The 19,533-nt window shown below is 39.9% G+C and overlaps 1 long non-coding RNA gene across 2 annotated transcripts in view; it reads right to left on the bottom strand.

Moving 5' to 3' along the window:
* LOC120320082 overlaps positions 1–17,071 on the bottom strand; it is a 123,697-nt gene extending 106,626 nt beyond the window's left edge. For both annotated transcript variants that reach the window (XR_005559894.1, XR_005559893.1), the window contains exons 1-2: positions 15,034–17,071; positions 2,281–3,251 (exon numbers count right to left, since the gene is read on the bottom strand). This is a non-coding gene — a long non-coding RNA (uncharacterized LOC120320082). The remainder of the gene's footprint in view (positions 1–2,280; positions 3,252–15,033) is intronic.
* Positions 17,072–19,533: the final 2,462 nt, after the last annotated feature.

Raw genomic sequence — 19,533 nt, 5'->3', positions numbered from 1 at the left:
TTCATAAACGGTGAAGTTAGGAATGGTTTGAAGTTAAAAGGACTAGCTATTTTTTTAACTTCAAACTTAACTTGCTAACTTTTGACTATAGGTTCAGGATATATCTCCATACATAGAGAGCCAGAGATGAGGCAAAGCTCACATTAATCTTAAATCAAGCCTATCTCTAATCCAGCATGGCTTGTCTTAAATTCTTATATAGATATTCCAAGCAAGGACAGCCATGAAAAGATCTTTCACCTCATCTCTGAAATTCAGGGCATGCAGGTAAGAGCCTCTAAAGAAGTTCATAACATCGAGGTTTAAGAGAAAATAAGTGTTTGTGGTCCTTCAACAGGCAACAAGGAAAGATAAGGTACAAATGATTGTTTTTGTATTGTTGTTTGTTATGTTTTATGTGTTTTTTATTGTTAGCCGCCCAGAGTCCTTCGGGAGTGGGGCAGCTTATAAATTTTAAAAATAATAATAATAATAATAAAATTACCAGTATATTCTTTTTTTAAGTTTTTGCTTTTGCTATAGAGATAGTGCTCAATTTATGACAACTGAGCCCAAAATTTCTCTTGCTTAGCGAGACAATTGTTAAGTGAGTCATGCCCCACTTTACAACCTTTCTTGCCAGAGTTGTTAAGTGAATCACTGCAGCTGTTAAGGTTGTAACACGGTTATTAAGTGAGTCTGGCTTCCCCAATGACTTTGCTTGTTAGAAGGTTGTCAAAGGTGATCACATGACCCTGGAACATGCAACCATCATAAATATAAACTGCCAAGCGTCTGAATTTTGGTCGCACAACCCATTGGGATGCCACAACTGTGATAAGCATGAAAAAGGTCGTAAGTCTCTTTTTTCAGTGCTGTTGTAACTTTGAACAGTCACTAAACAAAGTGTTGTAAGTCGAGGACTACCTGCATTACAGTATAAACCCAGCTCAGCTCTTTTTCTATGAGTTTTTGAGATTCTCCCAAAAAATTTAGGAGCAATGGTAAAGGTGCTACAAGCAAACACTAGCAATTCACTTAGATATTGCAATCACATAGCCATATCATTATTTTTCAAACAATTCCCCCACCATCATGGCTGAATCCTAACAAGATTGTACACAAATCTTGGCAGCAAATCTTCCTTATATAAAAAGAGCACAGATGGCAATTCCCAAAATACCAAATTTGATCTCAATCTTACATAAAATGCTGACATCCTCCGGCGTTTGACTTGACAGGAGAAAAATTCCAGCTAGTTAGCCCTGAACACAAAGCAATGATACTAAAGCAAGAAAAAAGCATTTTATGGAGCTTCAGCTGGTGTTCTGGTCTTTATATAATCAGGACTGGCAACGGTTTAACCCCAGCACAATTCCCGTCTACCCTTATCATTAGCAGCTTTCTCTCTTGTGACTCCTACAGGATTGTGTAATAGCAACAACGGTTTTGGTAGAATTCCCTTCTGGCAAATCTAAGTAGTTAAGAAGAACATACACATTTGTCTTCATTTTGGAGTTCTGACTTCGGTAGGAGAGATTTGACAAGAATGTTGTTCGGTTGTCTTTGTCCTCAAGAGAGTGAATGCATTGGGAAAAGATAACATGGGCCCTTCAGCCTTTTCATAAGGCCAAAATACAGTGGTACCTTCGTACTCAACTGCTTTGAAATTCATCAAATTTGGTACTCAACACATTCCGGCGTGAAAATTTTGACCCGGTACTCATTGTTTGTTTGGTACTCAATGCACAAGATAGAACTTGTCGGTATCAGCTGCCTCGTGACTCACTACATTATTCCTTATGGGAAAAATTTGTTTGGTACTAATTTTTTTTTGGTACTCATTGCACCGCCCAGAACCAATTAACGAGGAGTATTAAGGTATCACTGACATCGCTATTGAAAATGAACTGTTTATCAAGGACTTCCCCAGTTATGCTGGGTCTGTAACTTCAGAATTCCCAGTATGCTTGAAGAATTCTACTGGATATGCTAACTGGGGATGCTAAGCAGAACAGGGCCAATATATCTGGAAGCATCACATTGAGGGAAGCTGTAGCAGAAGGCACAAATCAAGCAATCTAGGTGTTATAATCCCACTGAGTTAAGAAGCCTTGTAAATTTAATGAATAATAATTCCAATAGCATGCAATTTAGACAGCAAATTCGAAGAAACAAACTGCTCTTCATAAATACGTCTTTTCTCAAGTATGCTATTCAAATCTTTTACTTTTTACTGTATTTCCAAACCATTTTTCTTCCTAGTTTGCAATTCTAAGGATAAATATTTTAAAGACTTACCGTTTACAAGGTGACCAAAACTGATGGCTCTCATCTCTATCTTCTGAGTTAAAAAGTTCTGCTTTTTCATACTCCAAATGGTGGCATCTCTCCTTCAAACTACAAACAGGATACTTGTTCCACTGGACAGCTATATCTTCTTTTACATAAAGGTAACAACACAGCTGGATACATCTCTAGGGTGAGCAGCATTATATGGTGATACGCACTCCTGAGCTACAACAATGCTTTTTTAAAGGTAAGTCTAAGAACCCATCCGTTCAGTATGGATGACTGAGAAAAAAAAATTAAATAACTGATGGGCTGACTTAAAAGATTTTAGTACATGAATAATATATGCGTCTATTGCAGAAAAGAAACAGTAGACCCAGGTGGTGGCCAAAAGTTTTAAGCATGGTCATTAGGATAAACTTCTGAATTGCAAAAGTGGTAGAATTCTAGAATGAATTTCCTACTCCTGGCACTGTTATTGGAGAAAATCAACAAGGTAGATTAAAGAAATGCCCAGTTGGAATAGATATATAATCGTGGACTAGAGGTCATTTTTGTCTCAAGGTTGCTCACCAATGAAGTTGGGGGAGGAATTAAGGTGATTAGGAGGTATTCTTGTTCCTGCAAGATCACGCAGTCTTTGATCATTCACTGAGATTCCGGTCAACTTTTCATCCAATGATCCATGAATCCCAAAGTTTTAAAGGATTTTAATGGGAGTTTAAGTGCCCAAAATGAACATGTTTTTGACAGGAAGCAAAACAAATATGAACAACAACGAAGTAATTCTGTACAATGTGTTGCCTTTTATAACAGCCTTCTGTCTTTTGAAAATGATTTTGTAGGTAGTTGCCTAAGAAACCACAACGTAGCTATTTCCTGGGCGAAATCTTTTCCTCAGTGTGAGTTGACAATGCTTTTGTTCAGGATGACATCGTGAGTTGGAAGGAGAAAAAAACTGAATCGATCCATTCTTGAAGCTGAAAAGGAGAGAAACATAATTAAATACAAAGGGACAAAAACATCCCACAGGTACAAAAAGATAAACTATTATATCATCTGGGTTTTGAAGATCTATTTACAGACCGCTTTGAAAAATAATTCTCACTGATCACTGGAAGCTATTTTTTTTCAAATGCTACATTTGGGGAGAAAAGCTATGGTAAATCTAGCCAGCATACTAAAAAGCAGAGACATCACCCTGCCAACAAAAGTATGTATAGTCAAGCCATGGTTCTCCCAGCTGCAACGTATGGCTGCGGAAGTTGGACCATAAGAAAGGCTGAGCGCCAAAGAATTCAGGCCTTTGAACTCTGGTGCTGGAGAAGACTCCTGCGAGTCCCCTGGACTGCAAGGCGATCCAACTGGTCAGTCCTAGAGGAGATCAACCCTGACTGCTCTCTAGAAGGCCAGATCCTGAAGTTGAAACTCAAGTCCTTTGGCCATCTAATGAGAAGGAAGGACTCACTGGAGAAGAGCCTGATGCTGGGAAAGATTGAGGGCAAGAGAAGAAGGGGACGACAGAGAATGAGTGGCTGGATGGAGTCCCTGAAGCAGTAGGCGTGAGCTTAAATGGACTCCAGAAGATGGTAGAGGACAGGAAGGCCTGGAGGAACGTTGCCCATGGGGTCGCGATGGGTCAGACACAACTAACAACAACAACAACACAATGGCTAAAGCAGGTTTTAAAGTCTAATACCATCAAATTATCAGAAGACATAGACTTCTATGTTGAAGCAAAAGTTGCTGAGGGTAGAGCAGTCAGAAACAAGCCATTCCATTAAATTACTATGTTCCTTTTATTATATTTCTCCAAACCTTTGAATAGTTTCATCATATGCTATATATATACCGTACAATGGCTGGGTTTACACATTGCACTAAGTCATAATCTGATTCAGCATCTCATGTGAACTTAAGTCATTGAGAGTCAATTGGTCTCAATGCACTAATTCAGTGCCACACAGTTCTAAAAAAAACATGGTTTATGACTTAACAAGTTGAATGAACAACCAAATCAAATTTAATCAAGAAATTTAGTTAAGGAAGCGCCTCAAAATCTCAGGAGTTCAAATCTATGCCCCAACAATTAATGCAACAGAGCTTGAAATAAAGGGTTTCAATGCCAGCACTGACAAATCTCTGAAGCAAGTGCCCGAAAAAGACATTTATTTATATACTGGGTACGTATGCAATGCAAAGGTTGGCAGGCAAATAAAAGCAGGCATCACTGGCAGCTTTAGACTTGGGGAGAACAATGAAGCCGGCATTTGTTTGGTTCAATTTTGCCATGAAAATCAATTCCAAATCATGAATTCCTGGTTCAAACAGGACAAGTGTCCCTTATATACTTGGACCTCACCAAATAAACTGCACCATAATCAGATCAACTATATCCTGTGCAACCATTGATGGCCTAGTTCTGTCCTAGCTGTCAAGACATATCCAGGTGCTGACTGCAGTTCAGATTATAAATTGTTGGTAAGATCAGATCAGAGTCAAATTATGCAGCATCAAAAAGACAGCACCACCAAAGAGGTTTGACATCACCAAAATCCCTTCCATAATTTGCAATTGATGGAAAATGGGTTTGAATTGCTGGACACTGATGGGAAGATGCCCAACGTACCGTGGCAACAAATCCAATCAACTATCATTAAAACAGCAGTTGAACACACACCATAAAAGAAGCCAGAGTAAAAAATGCTAGTAACTCCTAGATGAAACTATCAGAAATAGCTGCGTGAAGAAAAGCAGCCAAAGCAGCAAGCCAATGGGAGGAAGAAAGAAGACAGAATGCAGATTTCAAGAGAACAGTAAGGAAAAACAATAAAGCACTAGGACTAATGTATTAGTACATTAGGGCTAATGTAGTAAGCAGCTAGAAGAGCACTGCATGAAGTGCCACACCATTTGTGCAAGAATCCATTTGTGCAGGTCAAAAGGATCCAAAAATCATTTACTGCTCATAAAAGCATCATCACAAACAAGCAAGCAAGGGAAAGAGCTGTCTGACCAACAAGTTGTCAAGGACAGATGGCGAGAATATAAAGAAGAGCTGTATGCCAGCCCAGCCTCCTCAGGATGATGAGGAAAGGGAAGCAGAAACAGAAGCAGCCATCCTTCCGGAGGTTATTTGGGCAACGAGCCAACTGACAAATAACAAGGGACCAGACGTTGATACCATCCTCACAGAATTGTTGAGGCCATATCACCCACAACCACCACAGCCCTGTTCCAGAAAGTTTGGGAAATGAACATAGGGTCACAAGATTGGAAATGAACAGTGTTCATTCTATTGCTAATAAAGGGTGACTCCAAGGATTGTTCCAATTACCACAAAATTGTCCTCATTCCTCATCCTAGAAAGAAAAGGAAAAGAAAGAAGAAATAGGGAAGACAGGATAGCAGTATTCCAGTATTTGAGAGGCTGCCGTAAAGAAGAGGGGGTCACGTTATTCTCCAAAGCACCAGAGGGCAGGACAAGAAACAATGGTTGGAAACTGATCAAAGAGAGAAGCAACCTGGAATTAAGGAGAAACTTCCTAACAGTGAGGGCAATTAACCAGTGGAACAGCTTTGCCTTCAGAAATAGTGGGTGCTGGAGGTTTTTAAGAAGATACTGGACAATCACTTGTCTGTGATGGTATAGGTTCTCCTGCTTCAGCGGTGGACTGGACTAGAAGACCTCCAAGGTTCTGTTCTGTTCCGTTCCGTTCCGTTCCATTCCATTCCATTCCATTCTACTCTACTCTACTCTACTCTACTCTACTCTATTCAGATTCTCCTTAAGATCTGGCACCAGCCATCAAAAAGGAAGTACCAGATGATCAAGCTGGCTTCAGAATGGAGTCATGGCACTGGTGACCATATTGCAAATTCGTGCTGGATCATGGCAAAATCTCAAGAATATATATTAAAAAATCTACATCTGCTTTAATGGCTACAAGAAAGCCTTCGACTGTATTGATAATGACAAGTTATGGAAAGTCCTAGAAGCCAGAAGTGCCAACACATCTGGCCAACATGATGTAGTCATGCTGCCTCAAATCAGGAAGCCACTGTACAAACACCATATGGAGATACTTTTTGGTTCATGCTAGAAAAATGAGTTTCGCAAGATTGCACTCTTTCACCTTCCTGATTCAATATGCATACCAAAGTGATCATGAGGAAGCTGGAACTTGAAGAATTAAAAATTGAAGTAAAGATTGGAGGAACAACATCAACAATCCTTAATATGCTGATGACACAACTCTTCTCTCAGACACCTCCAATCGAAAGGATGAAAGATGAAAGTAAGAAAGTTGGCCTGTTTCTGAACAATCAAAAGAGACCAAGCTCATGACCACTGCAAGGAATGGAAATATTTGAAATAACAATTGATAGTGAAGATATCAAATGCATGCAAGAATTTCCTAGGATTTCAGATTGATTGAAACAGCGAATGCCATCCAGAAATAAAGTGTTGAATCACACTGGGTCACACAGCAATGATAAGCATGAATAGAATATGGAAAGCCAAGAACATCAGCTTGGCAACTAAACGCAGATTAATCCATTTTATTATGTTTCCCATAGTTACCTATGGTTGTGAAAGTTGGACCATGAAAAAATTGATTCACTTAAGCTATGACGTTGAAGGCTCCTGCACATTCCCTGGGTAGTAAAGGTGACAAACAAGCAAGAACTGGAGCATATAAAACTAGATATATTACTAAAAGGTAAAAATCATAAAATTCCATCTTACTTATTTTGGCTATGTCATGAGAACAAACTCATTAGAAAAGGCAGTTATGCTTGGTTATGCTCAAAGTGATCAGCAATAAAAGGAAAAAAAAAAACACAGTGCCTAGACACCATCAAAACCAACACAAGCCACAACAAAAAACAATTGAAAGAAACAGGTGAAAATCTGCAGATGTGGAGTTGGTCCACAGAATTGCCAAGACACAACTGAAATTTTAAAAATAGATGATAGACAGTTCCTTTAGGGATACAGTCTTGTATAAATCTGCCATAAAAAACGGCAGCCTCACCTCTGAAAATGGCAAATCATAGGCCATTAGATCTGAGTTGCAAATATCCACATAAACATTACGTGGCAACAGTGATACAGAAAAGTGAAACTGTCATACTAGGTCAGGAGTTCTTAACCTTTTTATGCTAGGGACCTCTTAAAGAACCTGGTGAAATCTAAGGGACCCCTGTTTAATAAGGAATGTATTTAAATGCATAAATAAAATGCATGTGGACCATATTATACAGTACATCAATTATCCTCAAATACAGTTTATCGAAATACATAAAAAATAACACGTATAACAGCAATATATCTATTACCCCATTAAATTAATAGCAATACCTTAATTTTAGGGTGTCATAATTTTAGTCTGAGATTTAGGCATAAATCACTGTGCTGCTTATATAAGTTATTGAATGAAAAGCTAAATTTTCATCAAAGGTTAATGAAAATGAAATGAAATCAACCTCACAGAAACATAGGTTAAGAAATCCTGATCCAGGTGATAATCTGGATTAATGAAGCCTAGGTATAATACTGTAGCCCTATTGTATCAGAACATCACTTCTAAAGATGGATTGAACCAGTTCACACGGAAGCCAGATGTCATTTTAAGAAGGTATATTATTAATATTCACTAGATCGTATTTCCTAGGGATTATATCATCACAACAAAGTTTATGCTGCTTTCACAAACACAGCAAACTGCACCTTTCTCCAACTGTCTATAAAGTAGGCTTAAAAATGGAGAATGGATGGAAGGAGGTAGAAGGGACAATGCAATTACACTTCACTGTGGTCTCTGCATCCATCTAGCGATAGGTACTTAACACTGCAGCCTTGTTGTATTTAATGGTATTTAAATTACCTTCTCAACCAGCCTTTTCAACTTTTTTTTACCCCAGATGACCTCTTGAAATAATTTTCAGGTCTCAAGCCTATATCTATAGCTTACAGCACGTTACAATGATCAGTAAAATGTATATATAATAATCCAATAATAATTTATCAATGCTCTTTTGAAAAGAGAGTATTTTTCTGTGGAACTGTTTATTTTGGTCATCTTAGCCAATCCTTTTTGTTTGGTTCCTAGTCGCCCACAGAGAATATTAATTATCTCAGAACCCAAAATAATGTTTATTTTTTTCCAATTACAACCTCTTGCAGGACCCTAGAGTTCAGCAGAAACCCAGCTGCGAAAGGCTGCTCTAACAACCCATCATTCTTCAAATCTCCTTTATTTTACTGATCAACTGTTTAGTTCTATGTGATCCTTATACATACAATCTGATGTGCTCGAGACAACACATGTGATCACTCTAATCTAGGAGCTGCTTCCTAATTTACGCAAGGGTTCTTCTTGCATTCCACTTGTGTTCAAAAACGTGGAAAGTAATTCAGAAAATCTCATCCTAAGAAACTCGGGTGCCAAATATAAGACCCTGTTAGTGCTCTCCACATCCTGCCTAGAAGAAAGCTGACATTTTGGCAGTTGGTAACATCTGTTTGACATTTTCTTTCCTCACAAGCTAAATAGGATCATGCTGGTTAGCCTCCATGCAATAACACTGTTGTGAACAAGAGGAGAAATCAAGAAGCGTACCAAAAGTAGGTAGTGGCAAACCAATTTTGAACTGCTGCCAGAAGCCGACACGAATTTACAGAGTCACCAGGAACTGAGGTGGAAAACGGGACTTTCCATTATCAACCAGTCTTGCTATCAGTCTTTATGTAAATGTACTGTAAAGCTCAACACAAAAGTGAATTTACATTGCAACCACGTAGTAGGGTCTAGAACAGCGGTTCTCAACCTGTGGGTCGGGACCCCATTTGGGGTCGAACGACCATTTCACGAGGGTCGCCAAACAACGCAGTCCGCCATTTCCCCCCCCCTTTTCCTTAGCTGTGCTACTCCCTTTTATTCTATTGGCTTTTGAAAGCCAATAGAATAGACTCTCTTGAACAGACTCTAATTCTATTGGCTTTCAAAAGCCAGTAGGAATTGTCCAGGCTGTCTCTGCCCTGCTGAGCCTGCCAAAAGTCCCATTCTGCAAACGGTGCTGCACTCATTGAGTAGTCCTCGACTTACGACCAGTTGAGTAGTCCTCGACTTACGACCGGTTGGGGGTCGTGGCATTAAAAAGGTTGAGAACCACTGGTCTAGAAGACTTAGCCAACAGCAAAAAAACTAAGCAGGATTGCCCTTGGGTTAGTACATGTCAGCTTTTCAAGATATGCCAGAAACTAAGGGTGAACTGGATGGAGTGGACAAACTGACTTCTTTGATTAGAGAAAGGGCAATACTTATTATTTAGTGGTGGATGCAAAGCTCTAATGGACTTTTTGTGTAAAAATGAAAAAAAAATGGAGCTGGTGATTTATGGTTTTGGCAATTAGAAAGGACAGATTATAAAAAAGAAGAGTCAGGATGCAAGTTTAAAGAGAAAGGATAAAATATAGTTGTACTTATAATTACTGTAAAGAATATCAGAAGCTATTTCTTTATACCTTTATATCTTTCTGTGTTATCTTTCACTTTTTTATTTTCTTATTGCACTTTTAACTTTTCCAATTATTTCTTTCTTTCATTTTCATTTAGTTTGTATGAATTCTTATTATTGCTTTTAAAACCTTCAGTAAAAATTATATTTAAAAAGTCAAATAACAACTGCAATAAGGTACTGTATATATTAATGGATTACTTAAGAGAGAAAGCTGCCATAACTTCCAAAAATTAAGGAAGGCTAAGGAAGTAAGAATGAGCTTCCTACACAAGGAAATTCTAGAGCTTAGAAATATATAAGAATCAAGCTATTTAATGAATCAATGAGAGGGATCTTAGAAATTCTTGGACGGTAAAAGATGAAAAAACAGAAACTGATTCAAGTTTAACAGTGATAGACTGTCACAAAAATACTAAGGAAAATAGGCAGAATAGCACTGTTAATACATGTCCTTCCATCTTACCCTCTTTTCCATTATATTCAGGCAACTCACTAGTTGTAAAGTACGAATTTGCACAATGCATCAGGCCAGACTTGATTTAACCATCATTCCTTGAATAAAGTACAATTGGCCATCTCTGTGTGACACACTACAGCAGTGGTTCTCAACCTTTTTAATGCCGCGACCCCCCAACCGGTCGTAAGTCGAGGACTACTCAACCAGTCGTAAGTCGAGGACTACTCAACTGGTGCAGCACCGTTTGCAGACTGGGACTTTTGGCGGGCTCAGCAGGGCAGAGACAGCCTGGACAATTCCTATTGGCTTTGGAAAGCCAATAGAATTAGACTCTATTCAAGAGAGTCTATTCTATTGGCTTTCAAAAGCCAATAGAATAAAAGGGAGTAGCACAGCTAAGGAAAAGGGGGAAAAAATGGCGGACTGCGTTGTTTGGCGACCCCCGTGAAATGGTCGTTCGACCCCAAATGGGGTCCCGACCCACAGGTTGAGAACCACTGCACTACAGTATAAACCTAATAATTTAGTATGTGGATCTACACAGCACACATAGATAAAACGTAGCAAATTTCATATTGGCTCCCAAGGAACAATCTTGATCCTAGCATTATTTATTGTTATCTCTTTTAGGTACTGTTGATCCTAGCTGTTGATCCTAGCATTATTTATTGTTATCTCTTTTAGGTCAACCATCCCAAGAGGAAAAAAGGATAGTTGATGCTCAAACCTAGTATGTTATAGCCTTCGTTTGTTTTGCCACTGCTCTCATTTTTAATAAGCTGACTCAGAGTTGACTCAACATTCCAAAGCAGTCACATGAATCTGAGTATTCCACTTATAAATCCAAGATTTATGGAGTGTGACAACCATAACTGGAGAGGAAACAATGTTGGAAAGACAGGAGGGGCCAACGTAGACATATTTTGAATGTAGAACTTTAACAGCTGTTCCCAGATAGAAAATCAGCAGTGACTTCTATCACAGAAAGGCAGTCACAATGGGAATCTTAACCAAAGCAAACCAAGAGAGAATAAATGCTATTATATGGTAAAAAATGAACTTTCCCCTGAAAGCTTCAGAGATCTTTGTTCACTTGCTCTTCATATTTAAAGATGCCAGAGGCATGACCAAAAACAGCTTCAGAACCCCTTATCTGGATGCCCTCTTTGGAACCCTTTACTGCCAAAAGTACACGCTCTATTGCCATGAAGCAATGTGATGTGGTTCCGGCTAATGAAACATTCCAAAGAACTTCCAGGCATTTATTTTCCTAAAAGTCTTTTATTGATACAAAATGTCGGCACAGGCACAACGGAGGGATACTAGGATCTAAGTTCTCTTCCTCTGAGCAGTTAAATCAGTGTTTCTCAACCTTGACAATTTTAAGACATGTGGACTTCAACTCCCAGAATTCCACAGCCAGCAATGCTGGCTGTGGAATTCTGGGAGTTGAAGTCCACATGCCTTAAAATTATCAAGGTTGAGAAACACTGAGTTAAATTATCAGCATGTTTCCTCCCTAAATTAGCCTTCATATCTCACACTATCCAATTAGTGTCAAGGTCAAATGTCTTCTTCCTCTTTCTTTCCCGGGCTTTACCCCCAACGTCCCTTCTGCTCTTTATTAACCCCATATTTACCAGACAATTCTGCATATTGTCAAAAGCAAGAATATACAATATTTGCAGCGTTGACACAATGCTGTTTCACCCCACATTTGGCCCTTAGGGGCTTCAACTCTTGAGGTATCTGTTACATTTTTGATTATGAGTAGAGCAGAGCACAAGAACAGGACAGAATTGAATACTTTATTTTGCCAAGTGTGATTAGACACACAAGGAATTTGTCTCCAAGATGCAGAAGCTCTCTACGTACATGCAAAGGCTTAAAATAATGATCATCACCACCATCATCATCATTTCAATAAGACGGAGTAGTAAAGAAGATAATAAGAAGGATAATGGTACTACTACAGCCATACTACATGGGTAAGTATGCACAGACATTAGACAACACTGTGAAAATTAGGTGATCAATACAGTGATGGTCCGAGTAGGGAAAAACTGTCCCTGGGTCTAATTCTTTTCATCTTCAATGCCCTATAGCGCCATCCCGAGGGGAGGAGTTGAAACAGTTTGTGTCCAGGATGTGAGGGGTCTGCAGATATCATCATCATCAAGTTGGAAGGGACCTTGGAGGTCATCCAGTCCAACCCCCTACTCAGCCTTCCTTCTGACTCACGGTCTTCTCTAAAAGACAGACTGGTTGCAGTTATTCTTTCTGCAGTCCTGACTACCCGTTTATTTATTTGTTGAGTCTTTTTGTAAACAAAACAAATGCATGCTACGTTTTTCTTTTATATGCATTTCCAAAAGAATCATGACAGGTTAGAACAGCTTCACAAAAAAGGGATTTGAGGGCAAGCTGAAGGACTTTACAAATTAATTACTCAGTCTTTATAAATTAATTAGACTGGGCTACGTTCAGCAACACCAGATACTTTGGACTTTTCAGCAGTGGCACATACAGCACTACGCAACAATAAAGCAACTGTTTATAGAGAAACATATCTTTGCGTAGGATACCTATCTATGTGGGCAAGGGAGGAGGGGCAGAAAGATGAAAAAGAAGCATCTTTATTAAGCAGAAAAGCAATATTCCTAGCAATCCATTTGCCTCTCGGGGAGCCAAGAAAAATCTTTTTACCAGTTATGAACTGCAAAAAGAAAAAAAAGGAGTACCAGCAAATTCCCCCTTCCTAACATACACACATCGCACATGGCAAATGAAACATGCAAAATGACTGCATGAACAAGTCTAAAAGAACAAGAGTTCTGTTCATCTTTGCATCTGGTCGCCCAAGTTGATTTTGGCACCAAAATTGTTATTTGACAATCAAAAGGATGTTCGCTGGATTGTTGGCTGGTTGGCTTTTCCTGCCCTCTGAATTTCAATCAAGTTTCACACTTCCTCTTCTACACAGAGCCTAGGTCTGTTTGAGGAGACAGTGGCTTTGATGTAAGCACGGCAAAGCCCACACAAAATTGATCTGATATACAGAACTGGTTTGGTTATTTATTTTTAAAACTCTCATACAGAACTTCAGTGAATTGTCCCCCACTTGTACACTCACAAGTTTTTGATTCCTTGGGGGCTCCACAGAGAACACACCATAGACCTAGGCCAGGGTGTCAAACTGCTGGCCTGAGGGCCAGATGCGTCATGCCGAAACTGCGCCCACCCCATTGCTGGCAATGGAAAAAAAGTCATGACATGTCACGTGATGTTGCAAATTTTGACACCCCTGACCTAAGCAGACTGTATAATTGGACAGCTGCAATTAAATCTTGAACTAACTCATTCTTTAACAGGACATGAAATACTACTGCTGGATTTAACTTTAGTTACTCAATTAAGCCAACTTTACGGGCTTTAAATTCTGAATCAGATCCTCACAGCACCCTAAATTTAAAAAGCAGTCCAAAATTAAGATTAATGAGGCGTAGCTTGTCCTGTGAATGCAGTAACTGATCTAATTTGCTTAAGTGAACAGGTTAATAGAATGTTAGGAGGGCATTATTTTGACTCTATAACGAAGCTATTGTCCCCATCCCCTTAATTTGATGGTTCGTGATCATACATTTATTAAATTGGTTTTACATCTGCGAATACATTTAACTGGCAACTGTATGGGGAGGAGATTACCTCCCACCCAATCTATGGCACACATTCTGATGAAAACAGTTCCTTGCAAACTGCTGTTTCCTCCAAGAAAGCACCCACCCTTGGCAGAAAATGCTTTACTCCTAAGGTAAATAAGAAAATCAGATATGGTAAATAAATGTTACTGGATCTCAGATACAGGGCACTGGGTTAGCCTCTCCTTTTCACTTCTATTGTCAGTTTTCCTTTCAAGAAAGTAGCAATGTCTAAAATGTAAAGACATGTCATTTTTTTTTTTTTTGCAAAGGTTGAATACTGATGTATTATAAAATGAGAAGAGACAAATCTATATCTATTAGCTACGATCATTGGGGACTGCAAAAAAAAATAAAGCAGATCAATTATTTCCATTATTAATTCTGGTTTTCTTTCTTCTTTCTCCCTCAACACTTCCTACCTAAAAACAGGGCACTAAGATACTAAGCTACCATTGATCGCTAGGTAATGTACCAATCCATTTTGGATCTCTTGGCTTGTCTGCCCTTTTAGGGTTTTTTAAATGAATGATTTATTATTTTGGTATTTCTACAAACCTGTTTGATTAGAGCTGTGGTAGCCTAAAGAGGAAAACAAAATCAGGAGTCTGGCAGCAACATTTCCAGCTATTATATTCCATTAAAATATGTAGTTTTTATTAAAATATACAAACTTTTCTGATTAATTTTTTTTACTAAGAGGCATAAGTTTCATGTGGAATTTTAGACAAAAGCTTATGCCTTTTAATCAAATGTGCTAATCAGAAATGGTGCTACCAGATTCTTCCTAATTCTAAACTTTAAATTTCCCTCTTGAAAAAGGATGGCATAATCCCAAGAAAGGTCATTCATTACCTAAGGAAACAGAGGAAGTTCTAAAGATATCTAATGGAAACACTGAGTAACAGAATCAGTAAGATTAGGGTCACATAAACGGGCTAATCCAAGTTAAGTAAACACAATTGCTGTGTTCACAAAACATGTCTCCCCCAAACCATTTTAACAGCGAAATGTGAAGAGCTGGCTCACACAATATGCTGTTGACATTTTCCACCACACAATCATCCTAATTCATTTTACCTTATTAATAGCATGTCCACACAGCATCTGGTACCAAGGAGGAATCTTGCCCATAGTCCAGTGATGCTTTCAAAACTGCTCAGTGGAACGTAGCTGCAGGATTCTACGGTACCTGGTTGGGATCCACAGATTGTTTAATCCAACTTGGATAAATCCACAGATCTCTTAATTTTTCTCCCTGTGCAACTGATGATTCTGATTTTAGAACTGGACTTTTATTCTTATACACTTCAGTCCAATGGATTAAGATGTCGATTTCTAAGCAATTTAACACATTAAAGATTGTGGTTTCCTCTGCTGTGGGAGTGCCCACAGCATCTGCGTAAACAGCAGAGAAAGATGCACAGAACATTCTATTCCTAATAGGTAAATTCCCCTTCTACTTACATGACTAAGTTCTCAGTTATCCCATACCGGGCCTCTGTGCTTTGCCCTACTTCCTTAAAGGACAGGCCAGTAAGTTAACAACTTCAGCTGTTTTGTTTTTTAAAGGCAGAATAAGACTCTTATCACCAACAGCTACATAACAGGGTGAAATCTACTGCGGAAGACTTTTACCCCTGTGGATGAAAAAGAAGAAAAAATTTTGTAGCCTCTCTGCACAAAACTGATGGTAAACTCTTTATCTAATATATCCAGAACAGAACTCACTGGACTTCTACGGCTACGTATTTATTTACATTTATAAACTCTCTCACACACACACATTAAAATGCCATAAAACATCCTGTTGAAAACCAGGCAGAAACAACAGAGTAGAAAATATAAAACGGCTCACAGCTTAAAACATGAGAATGCCCCTCATTCCCCCGGAAATACTAAGTGTTTGGGAATTTTTCTGAAGACCAGCAGAGAGGAACCTAGCCTGATCTCCCTTGGAGCTTCAGTGAATTGCTAATATGCTCAGAAGGAAAGCTTCTGAGCATATTGGGGTAAAACAGGAGATTTTTTTTTTTACTGGGGTAAAACAGGAGATTTTTTTTTTTACTGGGGTAAAACAGGAGATTTTTTTTTTTTACTTTTCAGTTTAGCATTAGTTTCTTGTCTCACATTTCCCCTCCATTCTCCCCCCCCCCCCAACTCATTAATGAAGATTTTTGGCATGTAAGGAACAAGACAGTAGACCGATGCTAAGATTATCATCCCTATGACACTGAAAAGCCTCAACTGAGGTCTACAGTTTGAGTATCTGCTTCAGCAGGAAGACTGAGGAGAGGAATGTTTGAATTCTCCAGATGTTAGCTTTAAGAAGAGAGCGACTTTTCAATCATTCTGTGGCCTGGCTCTTTCATCCTGACCCAACCTCTGTGCCCTCCAGATGTATGGACTTTAGGACCCAGAGCCCCTAGTCTGCATTGTTTTAGTGCAAATTGCAACCAATTTAGTGCAATTGCTCGGGAATCCAACCAATAAGTCAGTTACTGATGTTACAGAACCCTTTTCAGACATGATACTTAACAAATGTATCATTTGCTATACAAATGATAGTTGGTATTATCTATGCCAGGGCTGTCAAACTGCCAGCCCATGGGCCAGACGCATCACGAGGAAACTGCACCCATTCCATTGCAGGCAATGGGGAAAAAGTTCTGATACGTCGTGTGACATCATGTGACATCGCGAGTTTGACATGTCTGATCTATGCTGATCTACATAGTTGGTTTTCTGTGATTGACACTGCTGTGTGATCAAGTTTTTTACTTCCCTATATTTAAGAAATTATTTGGCTACTAAACCAAACTTTAAAAGAGAAAATTAAACAGATGTCGTGATTTACAAGGCACAGGGTTGCACCGACAGCTTTCTAAATAACCACAGCTAGAGCCTTCATCTTCAGTGTAATGTGCAAAAACTTACTGTGGCAGGCACTTGTTAAACATAAATACTTTTTGGCGAAAGCTTTCTCAATATAGATGAACTATATCAGTGATGGAGAACCTTTTAGAGACCGAGTGCCCAAACTGCAACCCAAAACCCACTTATGTATCATTGGGTGCCGGATAGGTGTGGCCCACTGAGTGGGCCTGGCTGTGGTGGTAACGGCAGACTGGGTGGGACTAAAAAGTTCAATCAATCAATCAAAATTTGCAAGATCTTTTTTTTCGTGAGAAGTTGAAATTGATTGATTGAACCTTTTCATTTTTTTTCTTTTTTTTTTTTTTGCACAGGGCAGCGGAGGCCTAAAGCGAAAAGGTTTTATAAAACCCAGCTGAAGGCCTAGGACTGGGGCAACGGTGCGCATGCCCACAGAGAGGGCTCTGCGTGCCACCTGTGGCATGCATGCCATAGGTTCACCACCACGGGCCTACAGTCTAGAGCAGGGGTGTCAAACTGCCGGCCCATGGACCGGATGCGTCACGCCAAAACTGCCCCCACCCCATTGGGGAAAAAGTCACGATACGTCGCGACACATCACATGACATTGCAAGTTTGACACCCCTGGTCTAGAGAAAAAAGCACATGCATTGAAAATCATTAGATTTCTCCTAGTAGCAAAAGTAACATGTTTTTATATTTTCTGCTGTAAGGAACCTATTGGAGTTGTGGTGAGGGATATTTGAAAATGAAGGGCTAATTAGCTGGACAGCAAACGTCCAAACATCACGAAATGGCAGCAAAAGGATCTCCTTAAAGCCATCTTGTCTTTGGATTTTTGCATCAGGTCCTCCTACAAGAGATAACCTGCCTAGTAACTCCCAGTGTTGTCAGTGAGGCACTCATATTGCACATGCAAAAAAGTTACATTTCCTCCAGGTAAACCAAGGTATTTTAATAGCTCTCCTGAATTGAGGAACTCCTGCTGACTTCCTATTTACACCCACAATGTTTTCTTGAAAAAACAACGGAAGTTATTTGTCACTGTCTTCTTCCAGAACATGTTCTGACTTCACATGCTAGACTATAGCCCAGGGGTTTTGACAGCCTATCCTCTTGATAGTAACACTCTCCTAACCTGCTTAGTGTTAACCGAAGTTGGGAGGCCTTGCCACCTGGCTGGGCAACAAACTCTTTCTCCTGGTGACCTTCTGGATACATCCATGATGCTTTCTTACAAACAACACAAACTGCTTTGCTGCCTTGATCCAGGAAGGCCTTCCCCCTCCCCACCCCCACCATGATCTCCAAGTGGTCTTCCATCCCAATGCAACACAAGCTCAACTCTTGTTTTAACTTTTTCAAGATCAGCCAAAGTCACCTGGCTGTGGTGCCCCCTAGTTCCCAAGTCATATTATTCCATTTTTAGTGCTGCCCATCTCCCCCCAACAAGGTGTCTCTGGGCAGCTTGCAAGTTACCAAACAACCAAAAAAAATAGTTTTAACCGTGCAACTACCCAGATTAAATTATTATTATTATTAAAAACTGTACAGGCAGTCCTCAACTTACAACAGTTCATTTAGTGACCATCCAAAGTTAAAACAGCACTGAAAAAAGTGACTTGTGACCATTTTTTCAGTTACGCTTGCAACATCACCATGATCACGTGACCAAAATGCAGACGCTTGGCAATTGGTTCCTATTTATGACCGTTGCAACGTCCTGGGGTTGTGTGATCACTTTTTGCAACCTTCTGACAAGCAAAGTCAATGGGGAAGCCAGATTCACTTCACAACCAGGTTACCAACTTATCAACTGGAGTGATTCATTGAACAACTGTGGCAAGGAAGGTCATAAAATGGGGCAACCCTCACTTAACAAATGCCTCAACTTAACAACATAAAATTTTGGGCTCAACTCTGGTATACGTTGAGGATTACCTGTACTAAAACTCTAGTACAGTGGTTCTCAACCTGTGGGTCGGGACCCCATTTGGGGTCGAACAACCATTTCATGGCGGTCGCCAAACAACGCAGTCCGCCATATTTTTCCCCCCTTTTCCTTAGCTGTGCTACTCCCTTTTATTCTATTGGCTTTTGAAAGCCAATAGAATAGACTCTCTTGAATAGAATCTAATTCCATTGGCTTTCAAAAGCCAATAGGAATGGTCCAGGCTGTCTCTGCCCTGCTGAGCCCGCCAAAAGTCCCATTCTGCAAACGGTGCTGCACCGTTGAGTAGTCCTCGACTTAGGACCAGTTGGGGGTCGCGGCATTAAAAAGGTTGAGAACCACTGCTCTAGTATTAGCTGCCTCTCCTCGACAGGCAGAAGTCTGGCAGGTGCAGCTGCCCCAACATCACCAGCCAGCCTTACACACCCTTTCCCTGTGGAATTGCAACCTGTCCTACAACTGTAAACAGAAAAGAAAGTGTTCTGACGGGGGGGGGGCGCTCAGGGAAGCTCTCTTCCTTCCCCCTGGCGCCCTGAAGGGCTGCGGCTTATGGGTCCGTGAGTCCAGCCTTCCTATAGAGGCCTGCGGGGTCGAGGGAGGCTGGTTCTCAGCGTCCTACAGCGAGGCTGACCTCGAGAACCCGCCGAGGCCAGTTTTATCCCTTCGAAAAGCCGGACGTTTTTTCGCCTTAGCCGCGGATCAAAAAAAAAAAAAAGGCCTGAGGAGAAAATAAC

Source organism: Crotalus tigris, unplaced genomic scaffold, assembly GCF_016545835.1.
Source record: "Crotalus tigris isolate CLP2741 ecotype Arizona unplaced genomic scaffold, ASM1654583v1 scf7180000021160.8983255:1529534, whole genome shotgun sequence".
In the NCBI taxonomy this organism is placed as follows: Eukaryota; Metazoa; Chordata; class Lepidosauria; order Squamata; family Viperidae; genus Crotalus; species Crotalus tigris.
Note: the sequence above shows the minus strand (reverse complement) of the source record. Positions and strands in the feature narration are given on the sequence as shown.